This window comes from Typopeltis vanoorti, chromosome 12 (genome assembly GCF_054136105.1).
Source record: "Typopeltis vanoorti isolate ZY-2024b chromosome 12, IOZ_Tvanoo_1.0, whole genome shotgun sequence".
NCBI lineage: Eukaryota > Metazoa > Arthropoda > Arachnida > Uropygi > Thelyphonidae > Typopeltis > Typopeltis vanoorti.
The window spans coordinates 132056522-132078583 of record NC_143560.1 but is presented as its reverse complement, the minus strand read 5'-3'; the positions used below and the strand labels follow the sequence as shown (position 1 = coordinate 132078583).

At 38.5% G+C, this 22062-nt stretch overlaps 1 protein-coding gene across 1 annotated transcript in view; it reads right to left on the bottom strand.

Annotated features, from left to right (window-relative positions):
- The window catches only part of LOC150101230 (MAM and LDL-receptor class A domain-containing protein 2-like), a 1363156-nt gene that overhangs the window by 421793 nt on the left and 919301 nt on the right, over positions 1-22062 (bottom strand). The window lies entirely within an intron of this gene.

Genomic DNA, 22062 nt, shown 5'->3' with positions numbered 1-22062 from the left:
TTCTTGCTCTCACCACTCCATCAAGCAATACATTCCATGGTTCAACCACCCTCCATGCAAAGAAACCACTCCTCACCCTCTTGCTCACAGTTTCCTTTCGTAACTTCCAGGGATGGCCTCTTGTCATCACTCCTTCCTGCTGTTCAACCAAGCAAAAGAACTCCCCAGTGTCAGCCCTGTAACCACCTCTCAACAGTTTAAAAGTCTCAATCATATCACCTCTCCTTCTTCTATCCACAAACTCTGCAGTCCACATTCCCTCAGCCGATCCTCATAACTATCATTGTACAGTCCTGAAACCATCTTTGTTATCTGCCTTTGTACCCTTTCCACAGTTAATTTATCCCCTTCAAATCCTGGGGACCAAATCCGAGAAGTAAAGCATTAGCTCACTTTAACAAACCTATGCTGATAACCACAGAGAATACTCCTGTTATCAACCCATTTCTGTATCCTACTTCTCACCAATTTGTAGTATCTTTACCACAACTTCAGATATACAGATTGGCCCATAATTTGAGGACACAGCCTTATCACCACCTTTATGCAGTGGAACAATTTTATCTTCTTTCTACTCCCTTGGAACCTGTGCTGTTGTGAGACTCTTATTTAAACAAATATGCCAATGCTACTGCCAATTCACTGGAACATTCACTTAGAAGAGGGGTAATATCTCATCAAATCCTGTCACCTTATTGACATCAACTTTATTTATTTCCTCAAATACCACCTGCTCACTAACGATTAAGCTATCCTCTCCTATCCCCTCTACAGTAAGTTCTTCATGATTCCATCCATCTAAATTGATCACTGAATACCTCAACAATGTCTTTTGCAGAAATTACCATTCTGCCACTTTCATCCATTAACATCATCTTACCATGATCATTCTTCCTTCTACTTGGCATATATCTAAAAAACTATCTAGGGTTTATCTTTGCTCATACTCTGTTGTTTTTTTCTTACTGAGTCACTCTTCTTTATACTCTTCATATAACTGATTATTATCATTATTCATCCTCTACTGTCTCCAAAGTACCTTCTTCAAAATTTCATGTTTAAGCCCCTCATTCATCCATTTTATACCTAACTAATTCAGCCTTTTGACATTCACACAATGATGTTGGTAGAGTCGCTGAAGCATGTGGTGGTGGATTTGAGCCGTGGTAAAAAAAAAATGTTTTTCAACAGTGTATAGTGTGACTCTTTGTGAATTGTGCTACGTTTTTTTTTCTCAGTACATAAATGTTCTTTAGTGGTGCTGCTTTTGGACTTTAGCAAAAAGGCGAGCTCAGAGTCTGATGTCTGCGGTGGAAGAGAAGATAGGTATTTGTTATTTAGTATAGTAAATATAGTTTATACTTGTAGTAGCACAGCATAACTAAATTAGATTATGGTAGAGCGTATAACATAGTATTTAGCATTTAGTTGTAGTAGTTGCTCTGCACTAAGTTAATGATGTGTGTGGCTGCAGCTTCAATTACAAACAACGTGTCACCAAATCCTCCTCCATTCAAGGACTATATTTTGCATAACATAATAAAGGATTTGTGGCATGCGGGACTTGTGGCATGTATGCGTCCCAGCAGATGGATATGTGGAGGGTGAAAGAAGGGGTGCATATATGCATAAAATGTAGGCAATGGGAGGAATTCAGTGAATCAGATGTTAAAATAACTGACCTAGTTAAATCAGGAGTTGGAGAATCTTGAGAGATGAGTAGTGTGATAGGTGAGAATAACTAATGAAATATGAATGAAAAAATAAGAGTGGAGAGTGTGGAAGACTTGAATGATTATGAAGTTTTCAGAGATGATCTTGACTGGGAGGATGAACGGCGAGTAAGAGTGACTAACTTGCAGAGAGAGAGAGAGAGAGAGAGAGAGAAGTTGAAAAAAGAGGTGCAATGTCTCGGCAATGAGATGAGAAGTATGAAAGATGAGATTAGGTGAATGGAAGAGATTAATCTAAAGCAAATCAGAGGAGGAGTAAGAGAGAGTTAGGGGAATGACAGAAAAGGAGAGAACAGAAATAGTAGAAGAGAGGGAATGAGATAGAAGTATGGAAATAATCAAAGAGGAGAGAATAGATACAGTAGAAGAGAGGGAATGAGAGAGGGGTATGGGAATGACAGAAGAGTAAAGAATAGGAGCAGTAGAAGAGAGGGAGTGAGAGAGAGGTATGGGATGGATAGAAGGGGAGAGAATAGAAAAGTAGAGGAGAGGGAATGAGAGAGAGAGAATTATGGAAATGACAGAAGAGGAGAGAATGGAAACAGTCAGAGAGAGAATGTGAGAAGAATGCGAGGGAGAGTGCTGGAACCAGGGATAGAGTGATGCCAGGACAGCAGGTAAGTAGGGGAATACAAAGTGAAAGAGTTAAAGGAGAGAGAGATTGAGGGATGCAGGTGAGCAATCAAGGAACAGAGTGGAAGAGGTGTGATGTATGGAGACTTGATGATCCATTTTTCAAGATAGGATGCAAGAGGAGTGGTTGCCTGGAAGAACGATAGAAAGTGTGGCTGTGGCAATTAAGCTTGACATGGAAGATTATCAAAGAAAAGGGAACATATGTGGAATTATAAGGCTGGTGATTATAATAGGCTTAGATAACAACTTGGGGAAGTTCCACGGAGGACTGAATTGGAAGGCCAGGATATCATTAGTGCTTAGGAAATTGTGAATAAATATTTTTTTTAGCAGCAAGAGTAAGCTGTATTCCACGAGTGAAGAAGTGGACTCAATTTGGTGTAAAGTGGATGACAAGCAATATCAAACAAGAACTGCAGTTGAAAAAAGAGATTATGGAAGAGATATAAGGAGAGGGGGAGAGAGCAGATACATGAAGAATATAAGACTCATGCTAGGAGAGTGATTACTATGGTGAAGAAGGTAAAACTTGAATATGAGAAGAGACAGACACTAAGATCCAAAGAAAATTTATGTGGCCAGTAGGAGGAGAAATGATTGTGGAAGAATGACATTGTGGGATAAAAATGGGAATAGAGTTACTAATGCAGAGAACATAGTGAAGTTGTTCAATCAGCACTTTATTGAAATATTTATTTCATCCTGGAGAAGTAAGTTTTAATACTAGAGGAATAGGGCAGGTTCGAGGTTTAGAGGTGAAAGAGAAGAGTGTGTTCCAAATACTGAGTACCTGGATGACAGTAAAGCTGTGGGACTGCATGGTATTTCACCATGGGTCTTGAGAGAATGTGCTCAAGACCTGACAGCTCCTTTGACCTGGCTTTACAATGAAAGTCTAGCTATGGGAAAGTTACCTAAGGAATGGAAGGAAGGTAAGATAGTGCCATTGCATGAGGGTGGTAGCAGACTGGAAGTGTCTAATTATAGGCCAGTTTGTGTGTCATCAGTAGTTATTAAGGTCTTGGAGAAAGTAGTGAGGGACTATATATAGTGTTGGGCAGATGAGAGTAACGTTATCTGCGAGAATCGACATGGATTTGTTAAGGAGTGCTCTTGCTTAAGTAATATGATTGACTTTTATAATAAAGTGACAAGAGCAGTTGATGAGGGAAAAGCATGTACTGCCATTTTTTTTGGATTTTGCAAATGCATTTGATAGGGTGCTATATGATAATCTGATATTTAAGTTACAGCCCGTGGGTTTAGATGACAGGTTAGTCAACTGGATTCAGGATTGGCTGTCTGATAGGTATCAGAGAGTTGTGTATGGTGGGGCAATATCAAGGAAGCAGAAGGTTACAAGTGGGGTTCCACAGTGCTCAGTACTTGGACCTGTATTGTTTAACCTTTGTATCAAATGACATTGTCAATGAACTGCAAGGGGATATTCAGTTATTTGTAGATTATGTGAAGCTGGGAAGGGTTATTAGTAATAGTATAGATGTGGTGGCCCTGTAAGAGGATTTGAATAAACTAAACAGATGAAAAATGAATATGAGTATCAGTTTAATGCAGCAAAATGTAAAGGTTGAAGTTTGGGATACATTGATGGGAAGCTGCACACTCAATTGGAGAAGCTGTACTGGAGGAAGTAGGGGAGACAGGATCTTGGGATGATGACTGATAGAAAACTGAAATTCATGGGGCATATTGAAAAGGTGGTGAAGGTAACCCAGAGGATTGCTGCAATACTGATAAGGACGTTGACCTGCACAGATAGAAGAGTTATCATTCCATTGTATAAGACCCTGATCAGACCACACTTAGACTACTGTTCTGAAATTTGGTCCCCAGGATTTGAGGGGGATAAATTAACTGTGGAGAGGGTATTGCAGAGAGAGAGATGGATAACAAAGATGGTTTCATGACTGTACAATGTTAATTATGATGATCAGCTGAGGAAATGTGGACTGCAGAGTTTGGTGAATAGGAAACTTTCAAACTGTTGAGAGGCAGTTACAGGGTGGAAACTGGGGAGTTCTTTCACTTGGTGGAGCATCAGAAGGAGCAATGACAAGGGAGCTTCCGTGGATAGTATGAAAAGAAGCTATGAGCAAGATTGTGAGGAGGGTGATGGAACTGTGGAATGCATTGCCTGATAGAGTGGTGAGAGCAAGAATGGTCAGTGAGTTCAAGGAGTGGTATGATAGACTTTGTGTTTCCTAGGAATGACCTCCTGCTATGAGTCTCTCGACTCCATGGAGGCTTGAATAATAATAATAATGATAATAATAATTCTTTCTTAAGTTAAGGGGATAGTAAATCCCGTATTATTTTACAGCCGGGGACGAAACTCGGAGATCAAAATCTAAGAGTTTCATGGCGAAGAACTATCGGCAAGTCCAAGCATAAGTCATCACTTGGGTAGTACAACACTCAGGCAACTCGGAGCAAAGGTGGAGCAAGCTCCGTCACTATCCTTAATATTTTCTCATAATGTAAAACGCAGCTCCTAGGAAATGCATTACTGTTTTACATTATGAAGAGAGGTCACTACTGACCGGTTTCGACCCTTATTGAGGTCTCATCAGTGAGTAGGTAGACCTGGAATATCAAGGTTTAAGTGAACCGAACTTACATATACCCCTACTAGCGAATTGCCAGACCAGTGTACTCATATATTATTATTACTATGACAAAGAGCCAAGAGGCTATTTTTCCGGTGACATAAATTAAGTTAAGGGGATAGTAAATCCGTAATATTTTACAACCGGGTACGAAACTCGGAGATCGAAATCATCGAAATCTAAGAGTTTCATGCCAAAGAACTATCGGTGAGTCCAAGCATTAAGTCATCACTTGGATAGTACAACACTTGGTTAGCAGGGGTATATGTAAGTTTGGTTCACTTAAACCTTGATATTCCAGGTCTACCTACTCACTGATGACACCTCAATAAGGGTCAAAACCGGTCTCGGTAGTGACATCTCCTCATAATGTAAAACAGTAATACATCTCCTAGGAACTGCGTTTTACATTATGAGAAAATATTAAGGATAGTGACGCCCGAGTGTTGTACTGCCCAAGTGATGACTTACGCTTGGACTCACCGATAGTCATGAAACTCTTAGATTTCGATGGATTTTGATCACCGAGTTTCATACCCGGCTCTCAAATAATACGGGATTTACTATCCCCTTAACTTAATTTATGTCACCGGAAAAATAGCTTCTTGGCTCTTTATCATAGTAATAATAATATAGTAATAATAATATAATAATAATAATCCAGGTCTACCTACTCATTGATGAGACCTCGATAAAGGTCGAAACCGGTCTGGGTAGTGACCTCTTCTCATAATGTAAAACAGTAATACATCTCCTAGGAGCTGCCTTTTACATTATGAGAAAATATTAAGGATAGTGACGGAGCTTGCTCCACCTTTGCTCCAAGTTGTCCGAGTGTTGTACTACCCAAGTGATGACTTATGCTTGGACTCGTCGATAGTTTTTCGGCATGAACCGCTTAGATTTCAATGGATTTCGATCTCCGAGTTTCGTACCTGATTGTAAAATAATATGGAATTTACTATCCCCTTAATTTATGTCACCGGAAAAATAGCCTCTTGGCTCTTTATCGTAATAATTCTTTCTTTTCACATAATCAAAGAACTCTTTGGAATATTTGCAAATTTCCTTTGGCCTGCTGTGATAATTTCTACTCATAATATGATTTTGCCTTTCTTACCATGCTGTTCACCTTTCTTTCCTGAACTGCTACTGATTATGAATGTGTTTGTCATGTGTCTTCTTAAATACTCTCCACAGCATTTCCTTTTTTTGTGGCCTCTGCTTATTGATCACTACTCATTTTTAGTGTAGTATATGATTATATCTGACTTATTCTCCTGATCTTGGATATGCAGTCATATACTGCTTTCTCCATTATTTCTCTGGTCCATCTCCCATGCAATGACACTGCTCCAATCTGCTCCCTAAACCTCTCATAATCACCTGCTCTGTAGTTACACACATACTGTGCCTCCCTCCTTAACTGAAAATTCCTAAGGTTGTGTGCAACACCTCCCAAGAGTCAAAGTGGCTGCCTTGATTATAGACAGACCTTCTTCTTCTTATTATTATTATTACTAATACTGACCTCTATAGAATCAATGACTTATTGCAGGACGTATACACACACACTGTTATACACAAAAACAATCAAATATGTGCCTTAAACTTATTCGGTATATCTGCATTCACCACAGTATCACACAATACATTCCATTCCCTAACCTTAGGAATGCACACAACCTTAGGAATTATCAGTTAAAAAGGGGATGGGGTCTGTGTGGAGCTACAGAGCAGGCGATTATGACACTCCTCCATACCACCCTCCTTATACAGCTTTCAGGGGTGTCCCCCCCCCCCCTTGTTCTACTAAATTCCTCCATTCTATGAAAGATTTCTTCCACATTAATCCAGTAACAATCTTTTACCAACTTAAATGTCGCAATTATATCCCTCCCCTCTCTTTCTCCCATTCACAAGGTTTTGTAAACTACATTCCCTCAATCTGCCTTCATGTCTCATATCCCAAAGACAGTTACCACCTCAATCAGTCTTCTCTGGACCCTTTCCAATATATCCTCATCACCATGAAATCTAAGGGACCAAATCCTGTTTCATTGTATAAGACCTGATCAAGTGCTTATACAGTGGAACTAGAACCTCTTTATTTCTGCACACCAAGTTCCTCCACATCATTGCCATTATCTGATATGATGACTTTATAACTTGACCTCTGAAGTTCAGATCCTTGACACCTCAACCCCTTCCAAAATTTCCCCACCAAATGTTTGTGTTGCTTCCCATTGTTGCCTGCAACATTGAAACTGACAGTTCCATACTGACGCTCACTCATACAATCTATTCAAGTCATTTAAAGCCACAAGAACTGCTTGATTCCTCATAATCTCTCTTCAGTTTTGCATCGTTTTCAAACAATTGTATATCACCACTTAAACCCATCACAATATCATTAATATACAAATTAAATAATGATGGTCCCAAAAAATCCTTGTAGCACACCAATAGTGACTTTCCTGTTTTGGGATACTGCACCTCCATACACAACTTGTTGACACCTATCTAAGAGCAGAGCCAGTTGCATATCCTACTCCCAATCTATCATCCAGTCCCATCTGCTTTAGTTTAGTTACCAACTTGTGGTGTGATGCAGCAGTCTATCAAAAACTTTTGAAAAATCCAAGTATACTACCTTGTATACACATCTCTTTTCCAATACATTCATCACTTTGTTATAGTACATAAGCAAGTTGGTAAGGCACAACCTCCCGTTAACAAATGTATGCTGACAAGAACAAAGAACGCCACTATTATCAACTCACTTTGAATACTAGCATTAATCTCTCCAATACCTTAACTACCACTTCAGATAAACATTTTTGCCTGTTTCATTGTGTAAGACCTGATCATGTCCTTATACAGTGGAACTAAAACCTCTTTATTTCTGCACATCAAGTTCCTCCATATCATTGCCATTATCTGATACGATGACTTTATAACTTGACCTCTGAAGTTCAGATCCTTGACACTATTATCTGATATGGTGTCATTCATCATTTATTGATTACGATATGTCCGAAATGGTACTGAGAATGCTGTGCTGATATCTTCTTCGATTGATGACGAAATCCATAAGATCGCTGTTAAAATAGCGGACATTATGATTGTGAATGTATATAAACCACCTTCCACTGTTTGGCCAAATGATGTTCTACAGACATACTCCCACCCAACGGTGTACTCTGGGGACTTCAACAGTCATCATACTTCTTGGAAATACGATCGGAATGATCAAAACGGAGAAATATTAGCTGAATGGGCAGATCAACACTGTCTTCACTTGGTTTTTGATGCCAAGGAAAAAGGCACCTTTAAATCAAGAGCCTGGAATAAGGAATATAACCCAGATTTGACATTCGTCTCCACTGATAGTGAAAATCAGCCTCTACAGAGACTTTCAGACATATTCTTGAGGTTTTTCCAAATAGCCAGCACTGTCCCATCTTTATGGAATTAGGAGCCCAAATTCCAGTGATAACATCATTTCCTAGACCAAGATGGGATTTCCAAAAAGCCGACTGGGAAAACTTCACTGCAGATCTAGACACACACACCTTAGAAGAATTCCCCCAACTTACAAAAACTATATACGGTTCACTGGAGTAGTTATAGCGGTGGCAAAAATACACATTCCTTGAGGCTACCAAAAAGAAAAAGTGCCTGGATGGACCAAAGAAAGTGAATCCCTGTATCGGGAATTCCTTGAAAGTAAGAATCCTGAGATAGGAGAAGAACTGCTCCATAGTCTCAATGCTGCTCGTAGGGAAAAGTGGATTCAAATAACTGACAACATAGATTTCAAACACTATAGTAGAAAAGCCTGGTCATTACTTAAAAAGCTTGGTTCAAGCCCCTCTGTACCAAAGAAATCTCCTCTTGTCAATCCGAATCAGATAGATAAAGAATATACTAAAGAGATAAAACGCAAACTAAAGACTATGAAGTCTGTAACTCAAAAGAATTAACAATTCTCTTTGCCTTTTTCTTGTGAGGAAATATCTTCGGCACTTCAAAATATCAAAATGGGGAAGGATTTTGGATTTGACAATGTTCATAATGAATTCCTGATGCACTGTGGACCTTATGCAAGATCATGGCTGGCTAAGTTCTTTAACGATATACTTGAAAGTGGCTGCGTTCCTAAAGAATTTAAAAGGACAAAAATCATTGCTGTGCTAAAACCAGGTAAGCCAGCAGACAGAACTGAAAGCCATTGCCCCATAGCCCTTTTAAGTGCAACCTACAAATTGTTGGAGAGACTAATATTGAACAGGATCAGTGATAAAATTTTGAAAAGTGTTCCGATAGAACAAGCAGGGTTCAGAAGAGATTGCAGCTGCACAGATCAAGTTCTCAGTTTAACAACCTACATTGAAGCAGGATTTCAAAGTTGCCTGAAGACTACTGCAGTCTTTATTGATTTAACAGCGGCTTACAATACTGTTTGGAGGGAGGGACGCATATATACATATCTTAAGGTCATCCCATGTAAAATATTGAGTCATCTCCTAAACAACTTACTGTGTGATCGATATTTCAGGGTAGTCACCAGAGGAAGCATCAGTAAACAGAGAGTGCTTAAGAATGGATTACCTCAGGGCTCAGTGCTCGCGCCACTGCTTTTTAGCCTTTACATCGCAGATATTCCTGAAACAGCCAGCAGGAAGTTTGCTTATGCAGATGATCTAGCTTTGGCGATCAGCACCAAGTCTATCAAAAGAACTCAAGAAATATTGAATGATCTGTTGGCTTTATGGAAGTTCTATAAAAAATGGAGATTAACACCAAATTCTGGTAAAACCGAATGTTCTTGCTTTCACCTGAACAATAGTCTTATAAATCAAAAACCAGAGATATATGCTGATGGAATATTAATTTCGTTTAATCCGACACCTAAATATCTGGGAATAACTCTGAATAGAACTCTGACATATAAACAGCATATGATTAATATTGTTGCTAAAGTTCACACCAGAAATAACATAGTTCAGAAGCTTTCTGGTACTATATGGGGCTCAAGTGCCACAACTCTGTGGTACACTGCAATGGGTCTAGTTTACAGTGCAGCAGAGTATGGTGCTCCTGTCTGGCTCAATAGTTACCATGTCAATAAACTAGATACTCAACTTAACTCCACTCTGTATTTAATAACAGGTTGCATTAAGAGTACACCCTTACAATGGCTCCCCACTTTGAGCCATATTGCTCCTCCGGAACTGCGACGACAGGAAGCCTTGCTTCGTGAATATAAAAGAATTTTAAATAACCAAAATCTCTAAATACATGAATTTATTCTAGATGCTTTATCCAATAGACTAAAATCCAGAAGACCTGCCATAAAAACCACCCGTAATCTTCTTAGCCAGAATGACAGTATGGTGAGTAGGTGGGATGTTGTTGTGTCGGAAATAGCTGACCAACTATCCGTAGGCCATTTGGTATGTCAGCTCGACTAAAATTATTGTTGTAAAATAAGCTAAGGAAAACTGTGTTTTAGAACCAAAATTATTGTTGTAAAATAAGCTAAGGAAATCTGTGTTTTAGAACCATGTTAAACAGTTCAGAGTTAAAGTAACCAATCGGCTATAGCTAAGTGCATGACGTAGACAATGAGAGAGGACGCCCTCAGGAAGATATAAGGAGCAGTGCGTGGTTCAAACATTCTCTTGTTTTTCTGTTCCTATGTTCCCTTTCAATCTTGGATAGCTGAGGAAGCTTGTCGCCGGTGACCAGCAACAATCTCCCGGTTGCTGTTATAACCGAGTCGAACAAAGCCTGTGGAATGAAGCCAGATTTTCAATAAGGAGCCATTGGTGAACCATGCCAATGTAAAGTCAGCGAAGGACAACCTTCGAAGAAGAAATAAGTAAGTCGCAGTAGACACAGAAGCAAGTGGCTAATGAATGTGGAAATCTTGCATATCCGAAGTGAAAGCATGAGAGAAGTCAAGGAAACCCCACTAGTAAAGACAAGATGGTAAAGTACAACCTTTTTATCTATCTTATATAATTGTAAATGCAAAGAAGAAAAGGGGGCAAGGATTTGAAGAGCTCCATGCATTTGTTTGCTCATAGTGCCTTAGTGACGGTGTTGGACTGATTGTCTGCGTCAAGAAGACTTGTGCTATTCTAAATTTGTGCCAAAAAGGGAACATAACTCTTGAACAGTTTGCAGGAAGAAGCTAATAGCTGTAGTATTGAATGTTAGCCTGACTTACACTTAAAGTGTGGGGCATAGAAACTTTACAGAGTTGAACTTTGTCTTCCATATTAGAGTTTAAAATAGTATGAATTTGATATGCCATGTGTAAACCTTACTTACAATTGTACATAGAAAATGAGTATTGATTAATTCTGTAAAGATGAATCGAGTTTGAGCTTAATTGTAATGCAGAGATATCTAGTTGAAATACTTAAGCTTAGAGAATGAAATTTTGGATCACTTAATCTAAAAGAGAGGGGGGGGGGGGTTCAGACTTTCAATCCTGAACAAGCGGGTAATTTAGTAATGAAGTTATTATTTCAAGTATATTTAGAATGCCTAATCAAATGTGTATATTTTCTTGTGCTATAATAAATGTATTCTTTTAAACCAATGTTTATAAATTCTGTTGTTCTAAGACTACTTATAACCTACTACTTATAAAAAAAACTTTCGGACCTGTGTGAGTGAGGGGAAACATTTCATGTTAACAAATGTTAACATGAAATGTTTCCCCTCAATCAAGTATCAGGAATTAGTTACCGGCTGGCGCAGTCATTCTAAAAATAAATTTGTCGGAAATGAAATCTCTGATACACAGGAATATAGGATAAATATAGTAGAAAAGAAAGAATAGAAAGAAAGTGCAAGTCATAGCCAGGGCTAGATAAGAGATATAACAATAGCGCAGTCGACTTAGGAGCAAAAGTAAGGATAATATAAGATACGGAACTTAAGGGTAGGAGGTATGATAAATAAAATATAGAATATAAAATTAATAAGAAAGAGAGAGAAACAGTAGTGAAACAGGAAACAATGAGACATAACAATGTACTGTGGTCCCAAGCTGTATCACCTGAAGTTCGCATTAAACATCTTCCAAAAACCATCTGGATTTGACCTGCCCAGGAATATATGGATGATGGCTAACAGGATTCGTACAGGCCATGGTATATGTGGAGACACTTTCAAAGTTGGGTATGATACCAAATCCCCACTGTCCCTGTGGAGCCTAGACAAAAATCATTTACCATATAGTACAGGAATGTGAGCTGACAGCATATCCAGGTGACTTTAAGGATATCTTTGACCTATCCCCAGAGGCGATCAACTGGATCAAAAACCTAAATGTTAAAATATGACTAATCTTCTATCTGATGCTTGTCATAAATTTCATATTTGTATTTGCCTGAATGTACATTTTTTATTTATTTTTATTTATTTTAATTTATTTTTATTTTTTTTTATTTATTTATTTTTATTATTATTTTTTAATCATATATGTGTATCTTATCTATACTCATGTGTATTATATCTTATTGTCTTTTAACATGTGTACAAGCCATACGATAAATAAATAAATAAATAAATAAATATTGATTATGAACCAAATTGTTTTGGAGATCGGATGTGTTATCTTATACTGTGCCTAATTGAATTTTATACAAGGTTTTTTTTTGATAGTGTGGCTTTTTCACTTTCTCAAATTTTTTCTTTCTCAAATTGTTCTGCAGTTGTGTTTCGGTTGGATACAAGTGTCCTTCAGTGGTGTTATTATTTGAAACTCTGTTGTATATATTGTGTTTTTGCTGCTGTTTGTTTCACTACTTCAGCATCTAAAGATGGCGTCCAACAAGAGACATATGTCAGTGGTTTGGAGGACTTCTATACGAAAGTCAGGCTCTGTGTTGGATTTTTCACAATGGATGCATTGCAGAAACTGCTGTATGTATGCGCTGAAGGATGTGAAGGATCTGTGGACTGTTTGGCTAAATGAGAAGAATGAAAATGTCGACATAGGTGAGAAGTGTTGGGATAGGCTGGAGCGATTAGGAATGGAAGCAGACGTCGGGACCGTAGCGGAAGAACTTGACCATAAATAAAAAACACGATTGTTATCTGATGCCTATACAATCAACAGCTACAACATCGACACTCATCTGACCGACCCTCCTCCTTTATCCAGGCTTGGGACTGACATGAGACCCCTAAGGATTCCATGGCAGCTTTTCGCTTTGCTTCCTGGCAAATCAGAATTAACTTACAATAGATTATTCAGTGCCTTAAAGGGCTTACATTCATCATTAGATCCCGAAACATTAATAGTTGACTTCAAGAAAGCAACTATCAATGCTTTTTCTAACATATTTACATCAACAACTACAACAGGTTGTTTATTTCATATGGCACAAAATCTTTATTGCAAAATTGTTGCCATTGGTTTGAAGTTACGCTATCAAACAGATGCTGAATTCAACATGAAAATTAGATGCTTCACAGCATTAGCATTTCTTCCAATGAGCGATGTTGCTGATGGATTTATTGAATTGACGATCCACAGTAAAAAGTTAATTATCTACACAGTCTCTTTTAATTTGCACAATTTGTAAATGATTTCATTATGTTATGTATCACTGACGTTCAGTTTAATAAAGAATTGCTTTTTTAACTTCTATTCTCATTCAGTATATCATCTTCTGCCAGCCATCTTTCTCTGATCCAAAGTATCTTTGAATCGGCTGACACTATCAGTACTACTAATTTATCTCCTTTATTCTTGATAGTTCTGTCATTTGTATAAAGAAACATCTATGTATTATCAGTATTTCTATACCTATTGTTTTCTCCTCCAGACTTCATCTGACTCTGCATAACACATATTATTATTATTCAGGCCTCCATGGAGTCAAAAGACTCGTCGTGGGAGGTCCTTATATATCTCCTCTCCTTCTATTCACAGGGCACTACAAGTTGCATTCCCTCAATCTCTCCTCATATTTGACATTCCATAGAACAGACACTGACAGTGAAACTTCTCTGGACCTTCTCTAAGATATCCTGATCTCCTTGAAAACCAAGTAATCAAATCTGTGCACAGTAGTCCATACAAGGGAACCATAACCTCTTTGCTTCTGCATGTCAAGGTCTTCCTCATCATCATAATCCATTGTGATATTCTTACAATTTTAGCAGTGTGACTCCTAAACTCCGAATTCTCTGTCCACCAACACTGACAGATCTCTGTCAATCTAAGGATTGACAGAGGATTACAAGCATTGTTTCTTATCTAGCATGTCATGAGAATGCACTCTAGCTTGATAAGAATGGCTATTTAAAACTAAAAGAGTGCCACCACTTATGTCATTTTTGGGAATGAGAATGAAAAGGTGTTAGAAGATTTATTATTTTTTAATTTAATATAATTAACTGTTTAAACCTAAATAAATATTCTTCATTGTTAAGCTATATAAACATTTAATTATTTTATATAAGAATTTTAGAATCAATTTTAAAACTTTTGATGGTGATATTCATTTGAAAAAATGCCCACAAATCAATCACTAGCAGTGATCAGTATTGCTGTTCGAAAGCTCCTCTAATTGCATATTACACAAACCATTACTTTAGTGTGGTACAATTCAGTAAATACTGTGTGAGATAAGAGGTCCTTTTATCTCAAACACATCTCATCATACCGGGTCTTAAACACATTCAAACTCCTTGCAGACACTACACTCTCAGGCAAGGCATTCCAATCATTCACAACTCTGCACGAAAAAAACCTGCCTCTCACTCCCCTACTCACACCCTCTTTATACAGTTTCCAGGGATGACCTCTGGTTCTCCCCTGATCTCCCACTATTCTCTGTAGAACTTCTCCACCATTGATCCTATAACAACCCCTTACTAACTTATAGGTCTCTATCATATCTCCCCTCTTCCTTCTCTCCACCAGACTCTGCAAATTACATCTTTTCAATCTCTCCTCATACTCAACATTCCAGAGGTCAGAAACTACCTTAGTCAGTTGCCTTTGGAGCCTTTCCAACATCTCTTCATCCTTATGAAAACCAGGTGACCAAATCTGGGCACAATAGTCCATGTGTGGCCTAATCAAAGCCTTATACAATGGAACAAGAATCTCCCTACTTCTACACGTCAGTGACCTCCTCATCATTCCCAGAAGTCTTTATGTTGTCTTCACAATTTTGGCGATGTGTCCCCTAAATTTTAGATCCTTATCCACTATCACTCCCAGATCTCTTATTTCCTCTACTTCCAACAATATATTCTCACCAAGCATAAATTCTGCATCCCATCTTTGTTTTCCAAATTTTAAAACCTTACATTTTGCAACATTGAACTCACATCCCCATTTGCTTGCCCAATCACTCAATTTATTCAAGTCTTCTTGCAAGGCCACAACATCTTCACTACTCTTTATGGTTCTTCCAACTTTGCATCATCTGCAAACAACTGAATATCTCCATCCAAATCTTCGCCAATATCATTAATATACAAGTTAAATAGTAATGGCCCTAAAACAGATCCCTGAGGCACTCCACTAGTGACTTTCCTTTTCCTGGATATTGCACCCCCCATACACAACTTGTTGATACCTATCAGATAGCCAGTCTCCAATCCAATACACTAATCTAATATATAACCCCATCTGCTCTAGTTTGACTGTCAACTTATCATGAGGTACTCTATCAAAAGCTTTTGCAAAATCCAAGTATATTACTGTGTATCCTTCTCCTCTGTCCAAGGAAGCAGTCACTTTATTGTAATAAGTAAGTAGATTACTAAAAGACGACCTCCCTTTAGCAAATCCATGCTGTCCATCAAAGATTATACCATTGTTGTCAACCCAACTCTGGATCCTAGTTCTCACAAGCTTCTCCAACAATTTAACCACAACACCTGACACAGAGATAGGCCTATAGTTTGATGCTTGAGTTTGATCACCTCCTTTATGAAGTGGCACAATCTTGCCCTCCTTCCACTCTTTAGGAACTTGACCAAGTGCAAGACTCGTATTAAAAAAATATGTCAAGGCAGGTGTCAGCTCTCTGGCACATTCCTTCAGAATACGCGGTGATATATTATCAAGTCCCACAGCCTTATTTACATCTAGTTTACTCAACTCCCCAAACACCTCTTGCTCACTTACAGACAGTCTCTCCTCCCCATCATCAACTGCTCTTAATCTCTCCATGAAGTCACATTCACAAGATTGAAAGATCGTTATGAACTGCTCATTAAGTATCTCCACCACACATTCTGCAACAGCTGTCTTTATACCATTTCCTCCAATCAATGTCATCCTTCCATAATCATTCTTTCTTTTGCTGGCTACATATCGAAAGAACTCCCTAGGATTCTTTTTAGCTTCATTAGCTAACTGCTGTTCATACCTCTCTTTAGCTACTCTCACCAACCAAGTCACTCTCCTTGCCTGGTCTTAGTAGAACTCATGAAATTTGTTACTTCCACTTCTCTTATGCTGCCTCCACAATGCCCTTTTTCTCTGTATTGCATGCTTAATCTCTTTATTCATCCATCTCACACCTAACTTATTTAACCTTCTCACCAGTGGTATACATTTAGACATTGCATCCACTAAATATTTTTTGAAAATCCCCCAAGCTGCATTGATCTCTTTTCCAGCTAACTCCTCATTCCATGCTACACCTGCAAGCTGTATCCTGAGCTCTTCATAATCACCCCCCTTGTAGTTCCACATATACCTTTTTTCACAGGGGTCCTTGCACTGCTGGCAACCACCCAAGTAATCACCTCATGGTCACTTTCACCAATTGGTGGATGATTTGATACCTCATTGATAATTACATCCTCCGATGAGATGACCAAATCCAAGAACCTTAATCCTCGTGTGTCCTCTGTTACATACTGTCTGAGGTAGTTATCCCTCAAAAACTCAAGAAACTCATTTTCTTTACTTCCAGTTGCTATCTCTTCATTCCAGTCTATATTGCCATAATTAAAATCACCCATAATGATCACCCTTTTCTTATTTGCTTGGCTTATTTGACTATACATTTCACTATCACCACCAACCACATTACCAGGTCTATAACAACATCCCACCAAGTATTTGATTCTATTCACCTCTATCTCACACCATACTGCCTCAAAACCACTGGCCCCATTTCCCTCTTGCATCTCTACCTTGTATGGACATAACTCTTTCTCTATCATCAATAGCACTCCCCCTCCCTTTTTACCCCTTCTATCCTCACGAAACACATCATACCTTTCCATCACTATTCCTGTCAGGATGTCATCTTCATCTAACCATGTCTCACTTATTCCGACAATTCTGGGTGCACAGACGCAATTCGTGCAACCATTTCATCCGCCTTGTTTCTTATACTTCTAGCATTGGTATACAAACACAACAACTCATTTCTGGATCTACAGCTAGTTCCACTGATACCACTCACTCGATGTGATCTCTCCATGCTGGACTGGGGCCATTTCCCTTTCTGCTTCTTTATTTTAGAACCCTTTGCAATTCTATGTGTTTCCTTTTGATCCCTGATCATCCCATTACTTTCCTGCCTACACATTCTCTTACCTCCTCTTGGAGCATCCACCTTTCTCACGCTGTGTATCCCTGTCCACCCTGAGCCTCGCCGTTTCCCTGCTCCTCTTGCACACCCATTCTCTCATTTTCTATACTCATACCACTCACTTCCACATTCATTTCCACTCCTTCAATCTCTCCTGTCTTACTCTCCTTCTCTTCCACATCACTCCCCCTCTCGATCTGATTCATTCTCTCTATTCACTTCTCTACCTTCCAGCAGCAGTCTCTCCAAGCGACTCACACCGTAACCACTCAAATGCAGTCCATCTCTCCCATACAACTCTCTTCGTCCCTCAAACTCATTCCACACATTAACAAACTGTACTCCCATCTCCTCACACATTTCAGCCAGAATATCATTCATAATCCTTGCTCTCCGCCTCATTTCACCACAATCATACCTAGGCAACACACTGACCACCCTTCCTGTCACACTATTCTCCTTTATCTTTACAAGCAGTCTCCTGACATTCATTTTGACATGCTGTTTGTTCTCTCTCAAATCATTCGTACCAATTAATACAATTAACTCTTTTGCTCGTTCCCGCCTCGTATTCAATGCCTCAATCACTCTACTCATTTTACCGCCTGGAAAACATACCTTGTGCATTTTATCCTCTAGCACACCTTTAATAATGGAGTCGCCATACAATGCCACTCGCTCAACTTTTGTTAACTCTTTCATGCCATCATGATTTATTTTAATAGTTTTGACCTGAATTTTCTTAATTTCATTCCGCATCCATTTCATTTCTTGCTTCATCCAATCCAATTCACCTTCTGAACCTCGCGACACATTCTCTCTATCATTAAATCTTTCTAACTTTCTAACTCTCGATCCCCTCTTCTCACTTTCCCTCTCATTCATCCTTCTTTGTTTCCGTACTTTCAGTCCAACATACGTCCAACTTTCACTATCATTCTTCTCACTTTCACTCTCACATATCTTTCTTTGTTTCCGTATTTTCGGACTAACATGCGTCCAACTTTCGCTATCATTCTTCTCACTTTTACTGTCATTCATCTTTCTTTGGTTCAGTACTTTCGTTCCAACATGCGTCCAACTTTCGCCATCAGTCATTCTTTTTTCGCTATCATTCATTCTTTCGATTTTTTTTACTTGCGATTTCTGCACCACGCCATTTCTACTTTCATTCGTTCTCTCAATTTCGTTTCTTTCCGCCTCACTTTCGTCCCTTTTAACATCCGTTACGGTTGTCAAATCGCTCTTTTTCTTTTTTCCTGATTTTTTAACATTTTTTCGCCTGTCTTTCTCGCCATCCTTCTCTTGCAAACGTGCACTCGCGACACAATCGGTACTAGCACTTTCTGTCATCAACTTCATATTCGCTTTCATCAATTCCTCGTTCAGGTCACATTTCGCACACACCCTTCTTCCATCCGCACTAAACATCCACAAATCATTTATGTAATCGAAGGAATACATATAACAGACCTCACACTTAACGAACCGACTGAAATCCAAATTAAAATCATGGAATGACAATGCCGCCGCCATTTTTTTTTTTTTTCTCTGCAGGTTACTAGGTCTAATATTAACGTTTTCGTATTTAGTTTAAGCAAGGAAAAAAACCCCACACTTAATAATATCGGTAGCGTACAACGTTTACAGCCGCTCTTACTTAAACAATTACGCACATACTTAATTATTCCTAGTAAAACTTATCTGAATCTTTAGCAAATGGAACTAGTTTGTCTCACAATGAGTCTTCAGCTTGCCTCCATGGAGACACCTCTGCAACAACAACAATAATAATAAATAGGATGGAAGTGAAATTGATGAATAAGAAAATGAAGCACTTTTGACTGCATCCACAGAGTAAGAAGAGTAAATTGCATGGGAGTTAAATGGACAAGAGCTGAACAAAAATAAAATCTTATGGATCCAATACCAGAAGAAAGGTAATGACTAGGCCATGTAGCAATATAACAAAATAGGTTGGGAAAGTGATAGCCGTGATGAGGAAATCAAAATTACTCTACGAAAAGAATTTAGCCAAACAGGCCAAGAGAAATTTGAGAGTATTTTTAGTATGATCACTTTAGTCAAGTATACATTCCAGGCAGACACTAATACTAGAACTCCGAATGCCAAGGGGGAAATAGATGAATTAGAGGTATTTAAAGTTCCTGTAAGAGTTTCATTTGAACAATGCAGTGGGAACACAGATGCTGAAGCAAGAGAATTGGAAAGGTCCTTGAACTGGTGCAACAAGAATCTCAGTGCAACATGATAATTCCATTATGCAAGAATGGAGCCAGGACTGAAGTAACCAATTATAGGCTAATTAGTTCTCTGGAGTGGTCATTCAGGTACTAGAGAAACTGGTAGATAGCACACTTTGCTCCTCTTTAGAGGACACTAGGTCTTTGTTACAGATAGGTCTGTTCCCCCATCATCCCAATGTCTATTTCCATAAGTGGCCATTCCTGCTTCCATTCATCATAAGAACTCTTGTTTCCTTCCACTAATGGTGTTACTTGCCCTGAGAACAACATTCTCTCCAGATGCTGAGGTCGTTCCTTATTCAAATGTAGTCCATCTCTTGCATGCAGCTTTTTCCTAACCTCTAATTCATTCCAACCATCCAATAATCCAAGCCTCTCTTTTGGCACATTCTTTCTATCATGCCATTCATTACTGATGCTCTTCTCCTCAACTCTGCATTATTGTATCTAATAATCTTGTATAGCAGAATGACACCATTCTGCTATACAAGCTCAAGCATAAACCTCAAATTTCTCACTACCTGATTCATACTACCTCTCAGGCTGTTTGTATCCACTGTCATAATCATCTCATCCATGCATTTCCCTCACTTAACTGCCAAAGTCACACTCTCTATCATGGCTCCAGGCAAGCACTCCTCTAACACTCTATTTTGCACTCCATGTGTTATAGTAAGTGAGACTTTATAAAGTGAATAGTCAGTCCAAAATTAACTACCAATCACCCTGATTGGTAGTTAATCTTATAAACAAATTATATCTTAGTTAACCTCAATGTGAAATATTTTGGGTTTATGGTTTACTAAATGTTTTTCGTTTCTTGCTTGCAGTGAAAGCAGCACTGTAATTTGAATATCTGTAGAAGTAATTTTTAGCATTTTTATACCTCAGGGCTCACTTTAGTGAGTATGGGAGCGGCAAATCCGAGGCACCTGATGCTGGACTGTGCCTTATTTCATGTAATATACATCTGTATATTATCTGTAGACTGGTCCCTACTCTTCTTTGTTTCTTTCTTGTTGTTCCTCTTGCTCCTCCCCCCCCAATGCTATTAGAGAAGTCGAGGGCCAGGGTGAATCTTTCCTATTATACTATTATGTTTTTTCCATCTCATAGAGTTGGAGTCTGCTTTCCCTCCCAAAAGGCAGGTTTGGAGGCCTTAAGGGTGGAGTGCACCACCAAACTCACCTTGCAAAAGGTTGGTAGCCTATCCAGGGGAAATTTACAATTGCTCACAAAGCTCAGCTCTGACAACATCATTTTTAAATTACTCATCAGTATTAATTAAAATTTTATATTAGTCTTTTAACTTAGTCTCTGATTGGTGATACAGAGTAGCTCTATTAACTACTAAGCTTTGCTATCATCTTTTTCATCTTTTAATGCATGCATTGTTATAGCATATCTTAATACATTTTCACATAATGCCTTACATACAAATGTTTTTATAGCTAAATTTTTCAGTCTATACGGCTTTCTTAGCATTATCCAGCATTCACTTTGTAGCTGTTCTATGTTGCTATTTCAGTTAATATATGCATCACAGATACATTCCAAAGTATTGTATTGTTTTGGCCTGTGTAATGGTAGTAGTTTTACTTATGTATTTGCTTCATATGCAGGAGGGCAAATGGCTGGCTGGGTGAGTTTGATTTTCAGGGGTGAAGTGAACTGAGTTAACGGTAAGCCATCTGGTAACCAGATGATGTCATATTACACGTTTGCTTGAGTAGTGCTTATGTTAGAAGGAATGGATACCGTTGTTGTGTCATCTGCATATTGGAAGATCTTACCTTTGAGAGGTAGCTGACTGATATTATGCATATAGATAAAGAAAATGAATGGAGAGAGAACAGTTCCCTGTGGAACTCCAAGTTACTGGTAACTCTGTATTATGGGATGATACAACAAGTATTATTTGTTTCCTGTTTTGAAGATTATTTTTAAACCATGAGTACAGAGGCCTACCTATTCCAGTGTATCTTAGCTTTTCTAGAAGTGATCCGCATTTTAGTTTATCAAATGCTTTAGCAAAGTGAGCAAAGAAAACTATGACAGTTTTGTTTTTATCTAAGGCAGCACTGATTAGATCTGTGAAATCCTTCTAGACTGTTGTTGTTCCTTAACTCTTCTGGAGAAAATGTACAATATGAAACCATATATAATAATAATAATAATAAATAAGGTAAAATTAACATAC